The sequence below is a fragment of the Lissotriton helveticus genome, chromosome 7 (assembly GCF_964261635.1).
Source record: "Lissotriton helveticus chromosome 7, aLisHel1.1, whole genome shotgun sequence".
NCBI lineage: Eukaryota > Metazoa > Chordata > Amphibia > Caudata > Salamandridae > Lissotriton > Lissotriton helveticus.
Window position 1 is genome coordinate 1,109,390,063 of NC_136068.1, and position 17,380 is coordinate 1,109,407,442.

Sequence of the window (17,380 nt, forward strand, 5' to 3'; positions counted from 1 at the left end):
AATTCATACACATGGAAAGGTGTAATAATCTAAAATACGTCCCTGTAGTTGTTTGTGCCTTTTCGAGATGGGTAGAGGCATACCCCCTGAAAGATAATACTGCCTTGTCCACAGCTAAAGCCCTACTCAAGGAATTTTTTCCCCAGATTCGGATTGCCAAGGATGGTATGGAGTGATAATGGAAGTGAATTTGTGGGTCAAGTCATGAAGAGAGTGTGTGAAGGTTTGGGCATTAGGCAAAAATTTCATGCTGCAAATCACCCCCAATCAGCTGGCCTAGTCGAGTGCTATAATGGCACTCTGAAGCTGAAACTAGCCAAGATTCAGGCGAGCTCTGGTCTTCAATGGCCCGATGCTTTGCCGTTGGCACTTTTGTCAACAAGGACTACAGTGCATTCCCGAATTGGTCATAGTCCCTATGAGATCATGTTTGGCCGCCCGGCAAATGTATGGGGAGTGCCGAGGCCAACAAAGTTTAGCGAGATTGAACATCCCGTGCTGGTTGACTACTTGTATGATTTGACGGCTAAATTGCGTGTCTTACACCAACAGGTTTACGATACACTTCCTCAAGCATCTGAAGATTCAGGACACGCCATTGACCCTGGTTCCTGGGTGTTGGTGCGCAACTTTCAGCGGACAAAGAATGATCAGCCTCGCTGGATTGAACCATTTCAAGTCCTTTTATCGATGCGTACCCGCAGTGAGAGTTCAGGGCAAGAAGAACTGGATCCACGGCGTACATTGTAAGAGGGTATCATTGCCTCTGCCGTACGACCAGTGGGTCCAGGAGGGAGTTGGTGATTCAGAGACTGATACAGTGCCACGTTACGTTCCACTCAGTGACGCACGTTTGGTTGGGACAAGTTCTGAGCGCGAGGATAACAATATTTTGCAAGAAGCTGTGTCTCCACCTGCACGATTGGACACTACTGAGCCAGAGTTGTTGTTCCGAGATCAGACAGTGATGATTATCAACAAGGAGCAAAGAGGGAACAATAGTCATAGGTCGCCCTCCACTCAATTATGTATTCACAAAACAAGACCTAGACCACTACGGCATCAAATCCTAAACCACTTCATGGTGTACCATCATATGCAAATCTTTTGCAAATCACTCCTCTGTTTTAATAAATGAGGTAGGAGGTACATCCAAGTTATGCCCTATTTAAAAACATATGCCCAGTCCCATGGAAACATAAACACAGTTGTGAGACAAACAAACACACACACCTAGGTGTCAAATTAAGATAGGTAGAAAAAGTGTGTGTGAGCGAGATGGCGCCTCACGGGCGAACCACCAACGGGAACCTGGCAGGTACTCACCAGGATTGCCCTGTTCTCATCATTGGCACCATCAAGCTCAAAAGAAAAACTTGTGTCCAAGGAACAAACAAAACAGTGTTTGTGAGGGAATGCAGTGTGTGGGAACAAACAAAAAACACATACACTGTGCGTTACAACAAACATATAAAAGCCACACAAACAACACAGAGCTTAGCTTTATTCTGTCGATTTCGTGTTGGTTGCGGGATGTTAAAAAAGAGAGAGAGGCTAATACCTATCTAGCCCTACTCCACTTGCCGACATGTTTCATTGCCAATTCCAATTTAGGCAATTTCTTCAGGGCGTCACAGGTTAAGCCACTGCATTAGGACATGCTTTGTCTTCACAACCTCAATCGACCACCATGGCGCATACCAGTCGAGAGGTTCAACCCTTGATAGGTTTCTGGGTAACACCGAACGTGAGTTACTTTTCTTTCTGTACTTATTACAGAACAGGACTCGGGGCTCAGCGGTGAATGCCGGCCCGAGTCCTGTTCTGTAATCAGTACAGAAAGAAAAGTAACTCACGTTCGGAGTTACCCAGAAACCTATCAAGGGTTGAACCTCTCGACTGGTATGCGCCATGGTGGTCGATTGAGGTTGTGAAGACAAAGCATGTCCTAATGCAGTGGCTTAACCTGTGACGCCCTGAAGAAATTGCCTAAATTGGAATTGGCAATGAAACATGTCGGCAAGTGGAGTAGGGCTAGATAGGTATTAGCCTCTCTCTTTTTTTTAACATCCCGAAACCAACACGAAATTGACAGAATAAAGCTAAGCTCCGTGTTGTTTGTGTGGCTTTTATATGTTTGTTGTAACACACAGTGTATGTGTTTTTTGTTTGTTCCCACACACTGCATTCCCTCACAAACACTGTTTTGTTTGTTCCTTGGACACAAGCTTTTCTTTTGAGCTTGATGGTGCCAATGATGAGAACAGGGCAATCCTAGTGAGTACCTGCCAGGTTCCCGTTGGTGGTTCGCCCGTGAGGGGCCATCTCGCTCATACACACTTTTTCTACCTATCTTAATTTGACACCTAGGTGTGTGTGTTTGTTTGTCTCACAACTGTGTTTATGTTTCCATGGGACTGGGCATATGTTTTTAAATAGGGCATAACTTGGATGTACCTCCTACCTCATTTATTAAAAGAGAGGAGTGATTTGCAAAAGATTTGCATATGATGGTACACCATGAAGTGGTTTAGGATTTGATGCCGTAGTGGTCTAGGTCTTGTTTTGTGAATACCGAGATCAGACAGTGCCTGGTAAAGGCCGCTATAATCTACGACCAAGAGCCGATGAACTAATAAACAATTAATTCCTTTTTGCTTTTGAAAAACAAAACGCTCTCTCATCCGAAAAGCTGTTTTGATCTATTTTTCTTTTTTCGAACCGCCATCCGGGTTCAGCTGTAGGGTCGCGGTATGAAGCCTTGGAGTGTACAGCCGTGTAGACATAAGGTCGACGGTTCTGGTTTGTTCTAGGGCGTTCCCTGGACCTACAGACGTACCTCTGAGCCAAAGAGAACCACCTGCCGCGAACAGCACGGTTAGAGGATGGAGTTTTTTGAGATCGAGAGAGCTGTTGTAGAAATGAACTTTAAGACGAGACTGTGTAGACTAATGAGTAGCAAATGTTTTTTGATAACATGTATTTTAATGTTACTTAGCATAACGATGTTTTTAGTGGGATATTTTGTTTTTTCTTTCCAAGTGACTTTTGCACCCACCATACAACCTATGTCTTTTCATACTACTACTTCTTCGCATTCTTTTCATCCTTTGCCTGAACATGAATCTATCAGAAGATTGGAATTCGTTAATAATTCCTTTGTGCAGCTTCTGCATCAGCATCAGTTAGTAGTGAACACCACTAATTGCTGGGTGTGTGGTCTTATGCCTCATACCACGGATAAGGGTATTCCTTACCTGGTTCTGCCATTCAGCTATAATGGATCTGTATGGGCATATAGGACGATGTTTATTTATGCCCATGAAGTTTACCCCCTGCGTTCTATGAAAGATAATCCAAGTAATAGTGCTCTAGTGAAAGGAATAGTAGATATGATTAGTGGAATCGATTCCTATGAGACTATCCCTAAAGATGAGACACTAGCTTATATTGGTTGGAACGTGACTGGATATGGTGTTAGTCTGAGTGAAAAGCAGCGAAGGGAAAAATCATCCCCGATTTGGATCGTGGCCCATCGTGGTCATTTTTGTCTGCAAGGTAATGGCAAGAATCCGAGAGCTCAGTTAGGGAAGAGTGTTTGTACTGAGACGTATGTTTTTGGATCCCAGACTTCCCCATAGTTTTTAGCAGCTAAGGGTACGTATTTTGTGTGCTATGATAGAGCATATACATGGTTGCCCCCTGATTTTTTGGGAACATGGTATGTTTCGTATCTGTTGCCCCCTACGTATACTGCAGCGGCAGATTACCACAGAACTAGAGTAGTTAGAGGTGTCCTCAGTAAGGAAGATACTTTAGGACAAGAATTGGGAGATTTTCTTAAGGGTTTCCTGCCGCTTTGGGGACCTATGGTTAATAGTAGGAACATACGGCAATTGACGAGAGTGGTTGAGTCCACCATAGTTGAGACTGCCGGTGCCCTTAGTAATTTGACTGCTGAGCTCCAATCGGATCGTCTTATGACGTTGGAGAATCGAGTTGCGTTAGACGTCATACTTGCAGACAGAGGAGGGGTATGTAAATTGATTCAATCGAGCTGCTGCATTTTTATTCCAGACAATGCTCCTACAGTGTACCAGGCCATTTCCAAGCTACATAAGATCTCCGAGTCTGTACACATGGACGAAGGAGATTGGTTGTTGATGGGATGGTTTTGGGGATTGTTATCCACTTGGGGATGGAAGATTCTGATGATCATTGGGATGGCTTTAGCGATTCTTTTCCTGTTCTGTCTTTGTGTGCAGTGCGCTCCTGCTATATGTGGCCTCTGTGCTACTACGTGTGCAAGGAGACCTGTCCCAAGAGAGGTACTAAGTAATAGGATTATGCTCCAGCAACATCTTGATGATCTGATGAATATAGACCTGGACTCAGATTGACGTGAGTTTAGGTTATTGCCTATGTAAGGGCAAAAGGAGGGGCTGAGGTTCCGTGAATTCTGAACCCGTTTCATAAAGGTCATGGTTTCGTTACGAATTTGATATTAGCGAACCGTAACTAGTTAGTGCGGCAAGTATGAGTGTTTTCGTCATGTTAGACCGATGGATTCACTACGTATTTAGGGATTTCGTTCTGAACCCTTGGGTTCTATTTTGTGTATGGCAGCCATTTTGTGGTTGCCCTCACATAGGCCGATGACTGTGGCTGAACTAGTCTTTTAAGGACATGTACACCTTAGCTCGAGTTCGTGCTGACTCCTGTTTGACCTGAGTGAACTGACCCTGTTGCCTGAAGCTGACCTTGTTAAACCAGTTCCTGCCCTTTAGCTGATCAAGATTAAGGATCAGAGCACAGGACATCATAAAGTTTTACTGCACACAAATATGCCTTATCCTACTCTCACCTGTTTCTGCTCCTTTCTTTATGGTCTATTTATGATTGGGTTGTGGCCTTTTTTATTATGGGTTCGTTCGACCTGTCTAAAGAAGAATGTTGGGTTTGACCAATGATTGATCATGGGCTGGGCAACTGAAAAGTGGGTTTTACCGTCATGCGATACCTCTGGTGTGGATACATGTGATTGGACAGTTTGTAAATGTTAGGTATTTGTCTGGAATGTGATTTTTTGCATAAAAAGGGATTACTTGCTTTGTAAAATTGAGCAGTGATACCGTGATGATTTCTAGGACTTCTGTTACTGGCTGCAACCAGTAAATTTGATATTTGACGCCACTCAGAAGTATCCCGTGTCTCTGTATTCTAAGACAGGTGAACCCGAAGACTTTAGGCGTGCCCCTGGCGCCGCTGGGTTCTAAAACCCGGTTCTTCAGAACTAATTCCCCTTCAATACTGGGGGTCCCTGGGGACCAACTAGCCCACCAGAAACCTCCAGTATGCGCCAGGGGGCTGCGTTGCAGAGAGGTGTAAAAAGGGGCGTGGCCTCTTTACACTTCTCTGCAAGGCAGCCCCCTGGCACGTTTGCAGAGATGGAACTAATTCCCCTTGAATACTGGGGGTCCCTGGGGGCCAACTAGCCCACCAGGAACCTCCTGTATGCACCAGACGGCTGCGTTATAGTGAGGTATAAAAAGGGGCATGGCCTCTTTAACGTCTCTGTAAGGCAGCCCCCGGCGCGTTTGCAGAGGGGGAACTAATTCCCCTTCAATACTGGGGGAACCTCCAGTATGCGCCAGGGGGCTGCGTTGCAGAGAGGTGTAAAAAGGGGCGTGGCCTCTTTACACTTCTCTGCAAGGCAGCCCCCTGGCACGTTTGCAGAGGGGGAACTAATTCCCCTTTAATACTGGGGGTCCCTGGGGGCCAACTAGCCCACCAGGAACCTCCAGTATGCACCAGAGGGCTGCCTTGCAGAGAGGTGTAAAAAGGGGTGTTGCCTATTTACACGTCTCTGTAAGGCAGTCCCCTGCGCGTTTGCAGAGGGGGAACTAATTCCCCTTCAATATTGGGGTCCCTGCGGACCACCTAGCCCACCAGGAACCTCCAGTATGCGCCAGGGGGCTGCGTTGCAGAGAGGTGTAAAAAGGGGCATGGCCTCTTTACACTTCTCTGCAAGGCAGCCCCCTGGCACGTTTGCAGAGGGGGAACTAATTCCCCTTGAATACTGGGGATCCCTGGGGGCCAACTAGCCCACCAGGAACCTCCAGTATGCACCAGGGGACTGCCTTGCAGAGAGGTGTCAAAAGTGGCATGGCCTCTTTACACGTCTCTGTAAGGCAGTCCCCTGGCGCGTTTGCAGAGGGGGAACTAATTCCCCTTCAATATTGAGGGTCCCTGGGACCACTTAGCCCACCAGGAACCTCCAGTATGCGCCAGGGGGCTACGTTGCAGAAAGGTGTAAAAAGGGGCGTGGCCTCTGTACACTTCTCTGCAAGGCAGCCCCCTGGCACGTTTGCAGAGTGGGAACTAATTCCCCTTGAATACTGGGGGTCCTTGGAGGCCAACTAGCCCACCAGGAACCTCCAGTATGTGCCAGGGGACTGCGTTGCAGAGAGGTGTAAAAAGGGGCGTGGCCTCTTTACACGTCTCTGTAAGGCAGCCCCCGGCACGTTTGCAGAGGGGGAACTAATTCCCCTTCAATACTGGGGGAACCTCCAGTATGCGCCAGGGGGCTGCGTTGCAGAGAGGTGTAAAAAGGGGCGTGGCCTCTTTACACTTCTCTGCAAGGCAGCCCCCTGGCACGTTTGCAGAGGGGGAACTAATTCCCCTTTAATACTGGGGGTCCCTGGGGGCCAACTAGCCCACCAGGAACCTCCAGTATGCACCAGAGGGCTGCCTTGCAGAGAGGTGTAAAAAGGGGTGTTGCCTATTTACACGTCTCTGTAAGGCAGTCCCCTGCGCGTTTGCAGAGGGGGAACTAATTCCCCTTCAATATTGGGGTCCCTGCGGACCACCTAGCCCACCAGGAACCTCCAGTATGCGCCAGGGGGCTGCGTTGCAGAGAGGTGTAAAAAGGGGCGTTGCCTCTGTACACTTCTCTGCAAGGCAGCCCCCTGGCACGGTTGCAGAGCGGGAACTAATTCCCCTTGAATACTGGGGGTCCCTGGAGGCCAACTAGCCCACCAGGAACCTCCAGTATGTGCCAAGGGGCTGCGTTGCAGAGAGGTGTAAAAAGGGGCATGGCCTCTTTACAGTCTCTGCAAGGCAGCCCCTTGGCACATTTGCAGAGGGGAAACTAATTCCCCTTGAATACTGGGGGTTCCTGGGGGCCAAGTAGCCCACCAGGAACCTCCAGTATGCGCCAGGGGGCTGCGTTGCAGAGAGGTGTAAAAAGGGGCGTGGCCTCTTTACACTTTGGTGTAATTTGGTGTAGCCCTGGCTAAAGGTCACTATGAAAAATTGCATAGGGAAAACACATTTTGGGACCCCCTTTTTTCTCGCCTCCACTTGACGAATCACCCCCAAACCTTCAGGGAAGGAGCGGAGCGGAGCAGACCATTTTCTTGGAGAAATTCGCGAAGATTCGTCCACCAGCGCCAAAGTTATTCCAAATAGAATTTTGTGGATTTCCTATGGAATGTAGGTCCTAACTATATATATATATATATATATATATTCACTGAAAAAACCATAGGTTATAGACCATATATAGTTAGGAATTAGCATTTAAAAAACCTTATTTTACTCTCACAAAACCATTGAAATTCCATATATAGTTAGTTGCACTAACTATATATCGCGCACCCGCAATTCACTGCTGATGATGTCACATATTACATCATTCATGACATGGTCAGTGACATCACTGATGACATCACTGATGACATCTCAAATGACATCACTGATGACATCACTGATGATAACATCCAGTGACTGTATGTTTCTGTAAAGTTAAAATATGTCTTACATATTGAAGAATGAGTAGATGTATAAGTGTCTGGACGAAGGATTTAGTAGGTGCATGACTGAATGTATGAGTGAGTGATTAAATGTGTCTCACTGAGTGCATGGGTTAGTGACTAAACTGTCTTAATTTGTGCATCATTATGTCTTTTGTTCTGTAAACTGCTGCATGTGTTGATCAGTAGCTATATGAGTAACTATATGGGTTATTGATTGATTGCCCAAGTATTTGTATGGGAGACTGAGTGTGTGTGTGGCTGGCTGGGAGGTGTGTGACTCTGTGCAGATCAATGTGTACTTGTATCAATGATTGTATAAGAGAGTAAGTATGTGTTAGTATATGTTTGAAAATGTAAGGTGCTCTATGTTTAACTGTATAGATTAGAAAATGGAAGTGTGATTGATTCTTTACAGGACTGACTAGGTGTGTGAGTAACTCCATGGATGAGTGGCAGAGTGTGAGTGTCTGTATAGGTGTATGAGTGCATATGATAGTGTTGTAAAGATGAGTGATTGTATGTATGAATGATTGTATGGGTGAATGAGTGAGTGTTTGTGTAAACATAGGAATCAGTGAGTGCGTATGTAGTAACTAGTATTAGTGTGTCAATGGTTTAAAAAATTATACTCTGTATTTAACACTGGGTGTAACAGAGGTTATATGAAAGTGTGAGGAGATGCATTGTATTGTCACATGAATGATATCATCAGTGATGTGACCAATGATGTCAAATGAGATGTCATCAGTGATGTAATCAGTGATGTCATTTGAGATGTCATCAGTGATGTAATTTGAGATGTTATCAGTTATGTCATTTGAGATGTCATCAGTGATGTAATCAGTGATGTCATTTGAGATGTCATCAGTGATGTCATCAGTGATGTCATTTGAGATGTCATCAGTGATGTCATCAGTGATGTCACTGACCATGTCATGAATGATGTAATATGTGACATCATCAGCAGTGAATTGCGGGTGCGCGATATATAGTTAGTGCAACTAACTATATATGGAATTTCAATGGTTTTGTGTGAGTAAAATAAGGTTTTTTAAATGCTAATTCCTAACTATATATGGTCTATAACCTATGGTTTTTTCAGTGAATTTTCAAGGTTTTTTAAATGCTAATTCCTAACTATATATGGTCTCTAACCTATGGTTTTTTCAGTGAATTTCAATGGTTTTTTAATAGCAAATATCATAAGCTGTCGAATGTCAAGTACATGGTAAGTAAAAACATTTTCGTGTTTATGCACACTGATCTGCTTTGAATGCTGCCCCCCCCTCCCCCTCATTTCTATTAGGAGTGCTCTCTCTTTGCAGATAGTGAAGGGTAGTTAACGCAGGCCTTTGCCCCCGTTGTAATCCGTCGTGCCTGCTTCTCTCTCCATTTGATTGATTGTTATCCAAGCATTTACTGTTTTAGAATTAATCCTCTTTGGTTCATTCTCTATTTACAAACAAGCACAGAGTCGCAATACTCTGTTTAGTCTTTGCAGATAATGAAAAATCGTGTAAAAAAACAAAAGGAATCGAGCAAAATCAGTAGGCCACTAATGGGATCTCTTTTTGACCTAGCTAAAATAGAAACATTAGGAACAACCCCTCATGAGAAATACGAAACTAGTGAGATTAACTGAGCTCCACACCATGATGGCTGCAAGACAGCTCGGCTCCGCCACCCACCCCGCCCAAAATAACGATAAACTCTATGCAAATATTACAAATATATACAACACACCAGCAAAGTAACAGGGTAAAACATTTTATTAAATAACTATTTACATAACTATTTTATACTTTTTGGTGCCCGATCCGGCTAGCTCAATCGATCGAGCATGAAACTCATGCACTCTGATAGTTAAAAGTTTTGAGGAGTGCTTGTAACACTGTCTGAAGCTTATTTGCACTTGCTACAGCTTCACTATTCTCAATGTAAGTGGGGGCTGTTTGAGGACGTGACTGCATTTGAAAACAATGTGATGCGGTGCCACCCTGAACCGCTTGACGGAGGCCCCCGAGGGACGGTGTGATGGCGCGGACTCGGAGGGGGCGCTTGGCTCCGGCCCCCTCCCCAAGTCGTGTTGCCCTGGTGTGGCCTGAGATCGCCCCCGACATAGGTGGCCGGCTCCCGGGGTCAAGCGGAACTTTTTGCCTTTTGGTGACTCTTCCATTCTTGACCTTGTCCCACAATCCGTTTCACCTAAAGACACGCTGTAGTGGGGCGCCCCTTTACCGTTTCAGTTGACATTCCGCCCGCTTTTGCTACACTGTGCCTCTTCCGCTATTCAGCTGTTTACCGCCTGCTCTTTCGACTACAGCGTCTCGCTCACCATGTAGTTGAGTTGCTCCCGCTCTTGCGGTGCAGCGATAGGCGGCTGCCACAGGACTCTCAAAATGGCGGCCGGCTCTTCAGATTTGGGCGTGGTCCACTAAAATGGCCCTGCGACACCTTGGAACTCGGACGCTTGTCTGCTAGGGCTTGGGCTCCATTCTCGAAAGCGTCCCCTCAGCCTTGAAGATTCTACAAAAGTCTTGGGGGCCCCCGACTCCCGCCGGCTTCTGGTGGGGAGCGGCTGCCATGATTGCTCGTGGAATGGCCACGACGGAGCTACGAGATGGTGGTGCTCTCATGCTGACGCCAGCTTCAGTCTGAAACATCCAGAAACACTGTAGACTACCAATTCGATCAGTTCCGGTAGCGCCCCAACGTGACCCGGTAGAGAAGAACTTGCCCTCCCCTCTTTGACTGATGGTTCTTGTTGCCTGTCCCTTCTGTTGTCATTTAACAGAACTATTTAGCCTGCTGAAAGGGGTTGTGTTCCGACCGCTGGTTGGTGGAGACATTTTGACTATATTCTGGACCTGCGTTGTCGCGTAATGCGTCATATGACGCGCCGCGTTAGCGCATCCGGAAGTGCTCCGGTGTGCGAAGCGCAGCTTCCCGGAAGCGATCCGGGGCGCGGCGCGCAGCGCGTAACGTAAGCATAACAGGTCATGTGACTTGTTAATAAAACTTTTCACTGGTTCATTTACTTTTCTTATTCTAATGATGAAAGGCTTGGTCAAATTACGCTTTTTATTACTTTCGAACATTATTTTTTCTTAAACATATGTTTCAGGCTAATGTACTTTCCCGGAAAATTTATAACTGTTCTGCAAGTAAAATATATTCCTTTTTCGAGAAAAAGGGCGTTTCTTCGTCCCATGACGGAGCCGTTGAGTAAAAGAGGCTCGGCCTGCTGTCTTAGTCGCCGATACGCCTGAATATCAGATTCTTATCGATCACTTCATGTTGCAGGAGTAGAAAACACAACAGCCCTTGACCATTTATCTTTACTGCGTTCCTGCGTATTATACCTTTTACCCTTCATGTAATTGGACTGCTTTATTTCACTTGCCTTTTACTGATTCTAAAACAGTGACTATTATTAAAAACTTTACCAATGTAAATACTACTACCATGTTTTCTTTTAAAAACCTTTATTGTGAAAATGTCAGTATACAAATACGGGCCTATAACCACGTGGGCCGGCCACGGAGCAAACTGTAATCGTATATGATGAGTAGACATTTACACTGTAGAGGAACGTAACGGGCGGGCCATTAGGTTGCAAGAACTAAGGTGTCTAACAGTTGCGGAATCGGTGGACGTACATTTTATAATTAAAATACGACAGGGCCAGTTACAATAAAATTATCTAGATATACATTTGCGGGCAAGTACCATGGGTGACGTTAATTCGAACTTTCAATAGTACAGTAATCAATAACACATCAGAACTTAATATCAATAGGGATGTCGAAATATTCAATCAATTCTCGTCCCCGCCCGCCATGTGCTTCAAAACTGCATACGTATCTCGTGATATCAAGGTTGTGCAACCAGTACACAACAAGGAGTTACGAGTCCCATTTATTCCGGCGCCATTCTGGGCGAGGACGGGCAGGTCCAGGATATAGTCAAAATGTCTCCACCAACCATCGACTATGATGATGTCCATATGCTGTATTTATTAGAGTAACACTCATCTGTCCACATGAAATTAATTTGCCACAATCTAAACATGTCATTTTAATCTTTCCAAAGTTCTTCTAAATATTTGGGACCGTTTCCCTTGCCTCTGATGCTGTCAGTGCCACTTCTTTGGTGAATGTACTGGCAGATTGGGGGTTCTCCTCCAAATCTCTCTTTTGTGCAGCACTATAATTAATCGGTGCCACCTCTCCATATGACGATGCATGGTATAATTACCATAACTATATTTTTTTTCGGTTCCTCTGGAGAGTACATCGTGGCAGATGAGGCAGGTAACGTACCGGGCATTTACCTTTTTTGCATGTAGAGGAAAGGAAAAAAAATTTGAGCGTCCGAGTTCTAAGGTGTCCCAGGGCCATTTTAGTGGACCAGGCCCAAATCCAAAGATCAGGCCGCCATTTTGAGAGTCCTGTTGCAGCCGCCTGTCGCTGTAGCAGCAAGAGCGGGCTAAACTCAGCTAGACGGCGCTCCATTGAAGTAACATAGACTTGCTGAGGATCTTTCATCTTTTCAACACACACCAGTGCGGCAACTTGCTAGACACCACCTCGGTGCCATCCTGATCTCGGCGCCCCACTGCAGAACCTTCATCTTGGGGGTGACGCACAGCATCACATTGCTTTCCAATGCAGTCAGATCCTCAAACAGCCCCCACTGACTGACGCTGCCTCACAGGCCAACGGGGCGCCCCACGCCGACTTTCGGCGCAGCATTGTAGGATAGCCACACCAGTGCGGCAACTTGCTGGACCCCACCTCGGTGCCATCCGGATCTTGGCGCGTTGTGCTGCCTTCGGCCTATTCGCACATTGGTCCGCTACTGACGCGAACTCACAGGCCAACGGGGCGCCCCACGCCGACTTTCGGCGCAGCATTGTAGGATGGCCACACCAGTGCGGCAACTTGCTGGACCCCACCTCGGTGCCATCCGGATCTTGGCGCGTTGTGCTGCCTTCGGCCTATTCGCACATCGGTCCGCTACTGACGCGAACTCACAGGCCAACGGGGCGCCCCACGCCGACTTTCGGCGCAGCATTGTAGGATGGCCACATCAGTGCGGCAACTTGCTGGACCCCACCTCGGTGCCATCCGGATCTTGGCGCGTTGTGCTGCCTTCGGCCTATTCGCACATCGGTCCGCTACTGACGCCGCCTCACAGGCCAACGGGGCACCCCATGCCGACTTTCGGCGCAGCATTGTAGGATGGCCACACCAGTGCGGCAACTTGGTGGACACCACCTCGGTGCCATCCGGATCTTGGCGCGTTGTGCTGCCTTCGGCCTATTCGCACATCGGTCCGCTACTGACGCCGCCTCACGTGCCAACGGATTTTCTACACTTTTTATACCCTATGCCGCATAACAGGTCATGTGACTTGTTTATAAAACTTTTCATTGGTTCATTTTACTTTTGGTTTCCTAATGATGGAAGGCTTGATCATATGACCTAAAAATAACACTTTTCATTGGATGAAAACTTTTTTTTTTCCCAAACGATGAAACCTTGTTTCTGGATGTTTCAGACTGAAGCTGGTGTCAGCATGAAAGCACCACCATCTCGTGGCTCCGTCGTGGTCATTCCGCGAGCAATCATGGCAGCCGCTCCCCACCGGAAGCCTGCAGGAGTCGGGCCCCCAAGACTTTTGTAGAATCTTCAAGGCTGAGGGGGACGCTTTCGAGAATGGGGTCCAAGACCTAGCAGACAAGCGTCCGATTTCCAAGGTGTCCCAGGGCCATTTCAGTGGACCAGGCCCAAAAAGGAAAGAGCCTGCCGCCATTTTGAGAGTCCTGTGGCAGCCGCCTATCGCTGCACCGCAAGAGTGGGCGCAACTCAGCTGAATGGCGGATTTTGGCACAGTGTACCAAAAGCGGGCGGAATGGCAACTGAAACGGTAAAGGGGCGCCCCACTACAGCAGACGAGCCTCCACCTGGGGAGGCCCGTTCACGCCGCCTCACCCCCCCTCCCCCCCGGGGCGCCCCACGCCGTTATTCGGAGCAGCATTGTAGGATACCAAAACAAGTGCGGCAACTTACTTGACATCACCTGGGTGCCATCCACATCTCAGCGCGTTCTGCTGCCTTGGGACTATTCGCACAACAGACCGCTACTGACGAGCCACCCCCCGGGACGCCCCACGCCGTTATTCGGAGCAGCATTGTAGGATACCAAAACCAGTGCGGCAACTTACTGGACATCACCTGGGTGCCATCCACATCTCAGCGCGTTCTGCTGCCTTGGGACTATTCGCACAACAGACCGCTACTGACGAGGCCACCCCCCGGGACGCCCCACGCCGTTTTTCGGAGCTGCATTGTAGGATACCCAAAACCAGTGCGGCACCCAGGCAACATCACCTGGGTGCCGTCCAGAACTCAGCACGTTGTGCTGCCTTGGAACTATTCGCACAAAACACAGCTACTGACCATTGTTGCTTCTTTTTTCCTAAAAATGTTTAAATGTTTTTACTGTTTTTGTTGCGTTGTATATATTTATAAGTTATTAAAGTTTTATAATCCTACTACTTTGTTGGAGTGCTATATATTTTTAATGTGACACATAATTGTAAAAACTTTGATGTACAAAGAGGCATCCCTCGAATCTTCAGCTTCAGGCTCGGTCCCCTCCCCAATCACAATACAGGATGGTTTTCAGATAGTAGGAACGCGTGTGGTGTGACGGATCTCATCGGGTGGGGGCCTTGATCTACTGTAACTCCTTTGAAGAGGGGTGATTCTTTACAGCTGGGGCCATAAACTACATCTGCAGGGCTAGGTGATAGCCTGGGACCGGCCTGGACAATCGGACACACAGGAAGAGGAGTTTCAGAGGGTGCGGTAGTGAATAGGGCGAAAGGGAGGTGTCGGGCGGGCACAGGGTGTGATTCTCAGGGAAGAGCAGCGCAGATGGGGGGAGGTTTATTACCCATGCATAAGACAGAGAGCGGGGGTGACCAGTGCCTGGGGAGATGCTTGCGAGGGTGGGGAGCCATGCTAAGGATCGACAGCGTGCAGAGAGTGGGTCTGGTCAAGGCATCTAAAATGGCTGCCGTGCACGACAAAAGTGTGGCATTTGAAAAAAGGCAAGATGGCGCAGACAATGTTTATCAACACTTCCTGATTTCCTTCGAATCGAACGTTAACAGACGTTATCTCTCCCACACTACCGGTCCCCCTCGGCTTAAACGCCGAGATGGTAGGGACTGCATCCCGTGGAGATAGGCCGAGACGTCACTCAGCAGAAAAAAAAGAAAAAAAAAAGTCTATAAACATACAATAAGTTAAAAGTCAATCATTCTTGTTTCCTTGTAGTACGCTCCCCAGTCCGCTTCCCGTTACGCGAACCGGGCGCACCCCACGAAAAAAAAACGAGTTTTTTTTTTTTTTTTGGCCCCGCGGAGCCCTTTTAAAGCCTCCACATCAAACCTAGGGGGTCAGGGAGGATCTACTATGCCCCCTTATGATCATTTGCCCCTTCGCTTTGGCCTCCTCTTGTCTCTCAATCCTACCGAGAGACAAGATGGCGGCCGCTCCGTACTGTTTGGAATGTTTACAGACACCGGAGAGCCAATCAGCTTCGCTTCGCAAAGCTCCGTAACGCGAAAAGTACGCAAAACGGAGCGCTACCCGGGACGCTGTCACAGATATATATCTTTTTTTAAACGTTAATTTCTCAAAATCCACTGGAGCACATATATTGAGACCCAGCAAAGGCACATCGGGCTACCGGTCCCTACAATTTTGCCAAGTTTCATGCAAATCCATTCAGCCGTTCGATTTTTTTTTTTTTTTTTTTTTGCCCCGCGGGGCCCTTTTAAAGCCTCCACATCAAACCTAGGGGGTCAGGGAGGATCTACTATGCCCCCTTATGGTCATTTGCCCCTTCGCTTTGGCCTCCTCTTGTCTCTCGATCCTACCAGTAGGTATATATAGTTAGGATTTTTTCTCTATGGGATTTTTGAAAATTCTATGTCTAATAACTTTGGCGTTTGTGGACGGAATTGGCTGAAATGTTCAGGAAAATGGCACATTTTGTTTCTGAGCAGCCCCTGAAAATTTGGGGGGGGGTCGTCAAGGGGGGGCCGAGAAAAAAGGGGGGTCCCAAAACGCGTTTTTCCCATGTTAATTTCCATAGGGCGGTTGGCCTCACTTTTAGCCCGAACGGCTGAATGGATTTGCACGAAACTTGGCAAAATTGTAGGGACTGGTAGCCCGATGTGCCTTTTGTAGGTCTCAATATATGTGCTCCAGTGGATTTTGAGAAATTAACGTTTAAAAAAAGATATATATCTGTAACAGCGGACCTGGCAGCGTCCCAGGACGCGTACTTTTCGCGCAACGGAGCTTTGTGAAGCGAAGCTGATTGGTTCTCCGGCGTCTGTCAACATTCCAAAAAGTCCGTAGCGGCCGCCATCTTGTCTCTCGGTAGGATCGAGAGACAAGAGGAGGTCAAAACAAAGGGGGAAATAACTATAAGGGGGCATAGTAGATCCTCGCTGACCCCCTAGGTTTGATGTGGAGGTTTTAAAAGGGCCCCGCGGGGCAAAAAAAACCCAAAATAATAATAATCGAACGGCTGAATGGATTTGCACGAAACTTGGCAAAATATTAGGGACTGGTAGCCCGATGTGCCTTTGCTAGGTCTCAATATATGTGCTCCAGTGGATTTTGAGAAATTAACGTTCAAAAAAAGATATATATCTGTAACAGCGCTCCGCTTCGCGTACTTTTCGCGTTACGGAGCTTTGCGAAGCTGATTGGTTCTCCGGCGTCTGTCAACATTCCAAACAGTCCGTAGCGGCCGCCATCTTGTCTCTCGGTAGGATTGAGAGACAAGAGGAGGCCAAAGCGAAGGGGGAAATGACCATAAGGGGGCATAGTAGATCCTTCCTGACCTCTTAGGTTTGATGTACCTTTTTGCCAAGTTTGGTGTAATTCCGTTCAGCCATTCAGGCTGTAGACGTATGTAAATGTCCTATGGAAAATTGCATGGGGAAAACACATTTGAAAGTGTTGAAATTTAGAACCAATTAAAATGTTACTTTGGTTTTGTATTTGTGTGTGATGAAAGTTAATTGGTTATGTATATATGTCAAATGAGAGGAAACCACAGCCATTTTGTGATACTACTGTCTGAGGTACATTTGTGAGGAATTTTTGGTGGTGAATTTCTGGTGTTTGATTTACACAGTACTAACACTTCTGCTACTTTTAAAAAGGTGAGTTGTTAATTTGTAAGGGGAACTATGTTGTACACTTGAAGATAATTTGAAAAATGTTTTCTGTTATTTATTTGCAGTCCTTCTGTTATACTAAATACTTGATAAAGTTAGTTTTATATTATGTATTACTAAAAACGATAAATGAAAGTGATTATTTTTTTCTGCAATTTACAGCAAGCAATTTCAAAATAAAATGGCTCACAATGAAGAGACCGTGGCAATTTCTTTTGAATTGTCCACTACATTGATTGAAATTGAGAGCACCAATAATGAAATATTGTCACAAGGAGGACATGACTTGTAT